This window comes from Liolophura sinensis, chromosome 1 (assembly GCF_032854445.1).
Source record: "Liolophura sinensis isolate JHLJ2023 chromosome 1, CUHK_Ljap_v2, whole genome shotgun sequence".
Taxonomy (NCBI): Eukaryota; Metazoa; Mollusca; class Polyplacophora; order Chitonida; family Chitonidae; genus Liolophura; species Liolophura sinensis.
The window spans coordinates 74962376-74967504 of NC_088295.1; positions in this window are offsets into that span (position 1 = coordinate 74962376).

The following is a 5129-nucleotide window of genomic DNA, read 5'->3' on the forward strand; positions in this document are numbered from 1 at the left end:
ACTTCCTCGCTTGGCGTTCAGCATGAAGGGGATAGTGTAACGACTGGTTGACCCGTATCAGTATAATGGCTCGGGTGGGGCGGCTTACTTGCCTTGGTAAGTCGTCTCAGTGAAGCAGCACTAAATAAAAGAGCGGTGGAAATCCGTCCTACAACGAGGAGGCACATTACACGTGCATGCACCCTAATGATTCCTTCGTCGTCATATGACTGAAAAATTGTTGAGTACGACGTTAAACCCCAAGCACTCACTCACTCACTCCACTTGCGATGAAGATTCCCCTCAGGGGTTATACTCACCACCATGCTAATGGTATTCTATTATACATTGCAAACAAATGCATTTGTTGGGGCGTATGTTGTGTTGACCTGAACTTTTGTTCAGTCATATGACGAGATGTGTGTACATATACCCTGTCTTTTTGTGACAGTTCGAACCCATGCCGCTAAAGTGCTGCCGCCACTGAAGTATCATGCCGAAGACAAGAGACATAATACCAGTACCCGGTCACATTATGCCGACATCGGGCCTTCCAGTCTTGTTCCTATGCTCTCACCTTTCGGTGCTGAACGTCAAGCGAGGCGGCAACTCGTACCAGTTTTAAAGTCTTTTGTATACCCGGACACCCTAACCATTAGGTATAAGTAGTCACAGCTAGAAGTATTAACACTTGTCGCTTATTCATTGTTATTACTATACATTGACATTGCAAATTACAATTAAACATGAAAATTTCTTTTTTGTCTGTATACTGATATTGGCATACTAAGCCAATAAACTCACAGACCGAATATTTATATTTTGAATCTATATGGGAATGGACGGTTTTGGTCAGAGCACCCACTTTATCGCAACATTATCTTACTTTTCTGGTATGTAATGTTTATAAATGATTTCTGAAGTGCTTTCTCGCATGTGCTTTTCAAATGTAGCTTTCCGATATCAGAACTTACCTCTCTGACATTCTGAAATGATTCCTGAAACAATAGATATGCCATAACTTTCTTCTTGATGTAGAAGAACTAGACCAAATACAAATGTCGGTCAAGATGAACTCATGAAACCAATTATTCACTGATACACAATTTTAGAAAGTGTTTCGCTTTGTAAAGTAAAATGTAAGCCATACTCACGACAGTCCATGGGGCTCTCCTCCCATTTGTTGTCCATGTACAAGTAACCGCTCGGGCTGTACAGTCTTTCGCCTTTTTTATTCGCACAATGACATCTGAAATGAAGGCCAATGACATATACTGGGCACAGAAGACACAAGTGGGTAAATCAAATAACACAATACCTCGACATGATAATCACAGTAAAATGTAATCCATCAGACAAGCATATTTCGCTTACGCTATCTTAAATTTGGCGCTGTTTGGTCTTTTTGTCATACAAGTTATATTCTTCAAGGTCACATGATAATCTGCACTCCTAATTGTTAATCAAGAACAAACCGCTTTGCGTGCACAATCCCGTTTATGTAGCATAATATGTAACATACTGTACAAAGCATTTTATATAACTGGGGGTTTCCACCCATTATAATGCTGGCCGCCGTCGTATAAGTGAAATATTCTTGAGTACGGCGTAAAACACCAATCAAATAAATAAATCAAATAAACGTATAACTTGGGCCTTGTGTGATTCAGGGGCCTCTCAGAAAAATGCCGTTTGAATTTCAAGGTTATTTTTCAAGGTCATAAGATCACCTCTCCAAACTCCAAATCCGTTTCGTGTACCACTGAAAATAAATGACAAATTGTATCCCATAGCTATGTATAACTGTACCGGAGATGTGTGGTCTCGCTGTGAGTGGAAGAAGTTTGGCACAGAAGGCACACAGGTGGCAGGCAAGTGGTTTTCTAGGAAAGAACATAACGAAACAACGATTGCGCAAAATGGGACCACAAGTGCAATAAACCGAAAGTTTTGTGACACCACCTCCCAAACACATTGAAAGCAGGCATTGTAATCTGATGCACAATACGTGGGTTAATACGATTTCTATATCCCAGACTGTAGTCCCAGAATCGCAGAAAGGCCTACTTTCACTGATCCGACGCACTGTATGGGGCCGTAGTTGCCGTCCTCGTCGCATCGAGGTACTGGTCGACCAGGCATGATACGCCCCTTTTCCTGATCCTGATTATACATATTGAGTTTATCAGCACATCTCTCTGAAATGAAACAAACCATAAAACAGATTCTTAATACCGACAATCATAGCAATATCGTATTTATCACAACGCTGAAACAATCTCTTGGCGAACATTAGAACCTACATAAAAGTTGGCCTTTGCCCTGTACGCTCTCGGGTCATGTGACAAGTTGAAGCTGCAGAAATGTTGGCCTTTGTTGCATGACCATTTTCAACTAGTCAGCAAGGACGAGTTAGTATAAAGCACTGTTTTTCATCTCAACTGGATATCATATCACTAACAAGTCATAAATCTTAAATCGTAAGGTTTTGGTCGTAAGTTTTATTGTAGCTGGCACATAATATAAGGCATGGGTAAGCAGGAATGAAACGGGTGTCGTAAGTTTTAACCTATGGTAGTAGCAACATCCAACCTTTAATGTAGAGAAACGGCATAGAACCTATAACCCAAGCACACCTTACATGCAGATATGTGTAATATGTTGCATTCAAACTGTGACTCCAATGTATTGTCTCTTTCAGTAACCAGAAGATAAATACTATTGTTTCAACCTGACACTGTTGTAAATACCGTTGCTTTCAAACTCCACAAATATTTTGTTTAATACCAACAAGCGTATTTTTGCAACAGCTAAAAACTTGTCTTCAAAATTGTCGCCTGCTGTCTCTTGGGCTTCTCCAAGTGAATCGCCCATGTTAATCAAAGGATAAAAACAACTGATCGAATGACGAACGGACAGAGAGATTTCTTGTAGCCAAAAGCGTATATTAACATGACTAAAAACATAAAACATGGATAAAAGGAATTAATGTCTGACTTACCCTGGCCATATATCGTCGAGAGGCCCGCGACGACAAGGCAAAGCACAACGCTAAATATACCACGCAACATGGTGAGTCCAAAACAATAAAGCGCAGAGAACTTCAGCTGTGGAAATAAAACGTTTAATCACTGAACACAGCACTGAAAGTGTAGCAGAACTGTTCACATGTCGAATGACAGGAAAACTTATATGGCAGATTTTATTGTTGATATTTAATTATCTTTACTATTCTAATCGCTTATAGTATATTACATATCCATAACGGTTAGCATTGTTTTTCATCTAATCACCATCGAGCTGAAAGTTCACTTGGAATATTACCAGATGTAGGACAAGGTAACGCACATAAAACTGTCTGAAAAATTGCTTTCATTAATTGTTTTCTATAACGATATCCCTCCTACGTAACAGACGGGCACTTTGCAAGGACCAAGTTTATTCGTACTATAAGTGTACTATAAATGCACATATTTGCATTACGGATATCGCATGTGGATGATATCTTGTGTCTGGGAATATGGTATAATAAATATGCATATTTTCCCTATCTGTTCCAAACTGAATGTCAGCTAGATCTTTATATATTGATAAAAATGTGACCTTTCAGAGCTCCTGGGGCCCATTTTACGAAGCAGTCGCAATTTCGCAGAAGCAGTTATGTTCCATGACAACACACACTGGAAAAATACATCACCAATTCGAAATGCGCTTGGCGTTCCCGTTGTTAGACGGGACCCTGCATTCCTGTACATGGTTTATGTTACTATAGGGCACTTGTATTGCAGAAGTCTTTAAAATACTTCACACCGACGTGGTGATGATTAATGCCCAACACTTATTCGCTAACTATTGCTGAACTTTTACAATCTATACTCTCTCCGTTTACTCCGTACTCAAAATATTTCACTTCTTCCAAGCATAATGGTGGAAGGTGGCCGGTCATAGCCCGGTGGAATCTCACGACCATCAACAAGTTGCACTCCCCACGTACGACCTTAGAGGGAGTCAGCATGAGATGGACTTGAACTTACATCGACAACATTGGTGAAACCCGCGAAACCTTACACTAATGACGCACGTGCATAAATAACATTATCACGAAATTGCTGGTTCTCATGCATGTGTGGGTCTTGTACAAGTTGAACAGCGCCTTGTGTTTTTATTTCTCTGCATTTAGTGGCTTTAGTGGCTTTTGGGTTGTTTTCCTTCACCATCGTTATTTACACTCTATTTGGACTCTTCGACGTCACATAGTTGAAACCTTGTTAAGTGCGAAGTGAAAGGCTGTATTTGAATGGTCTTAACACAGCATTAGGTCACATTGTAGGTTGGTTGTATGCATAGATATAGAGCTTGCATGTTCATCATCGACTTACTTTATACAAATAACGTCCCTATTATGTTTGTTCACAAAAGTTCTACAGTGTCTTTGAGCTGCTGTCCAATTGTCAGAACAATAATTTAGTATTTAATGTTGTAAAACCTCTATGAATTTTAATGAAATACAGAAGGTATAAATATTTCAAAGCACAATCCATTCTGGAAGTACAATGGCGTCTTCAACTCTTGTAGGTATCTTGACTTTGAACACACGAAGGACAAAGAACGAAAAGTTACTTCCTCACAAGCACTGCAGCATGACAGCAGATATTTCCACATATGCGATGTAAACATAAAAACGGAGAATAGGCCTGATGCAATGCAAGAAACAAAGTTTATTTAGAGAATGGAAATAGATTAAACAGTAAAATCACAGTAAATATATAATCAGCACAAAACGTGTTCATAGGGGTTAATCCAACAGTGCATGTGTGAATAAAACTTGATACACGTTATTGTTCCTGACAGACAAACAGCTGTTACACATCATATATTTTTACAAGCAGAAAACAATTTCATCCAGAAAAAATTCTGGTGCAGGAATGAAGAGAGACTAATAGCTTCCATTTGGCCTGCAGGAGAAAATTGTCCCGCTCTGTCCACTTCGTTGGTGATTATGTTCCTCACGAGCACATCCTGCAGGGAAGACAATCACATAATAAATAAAATCTCAGTTCAAATTAAACTGAAATTAAACTTCAAAATTCCTTATTTGTCTGTAATCCTAACGACTCGATATTTGCATACTTAGATAATAAACTCGCAGA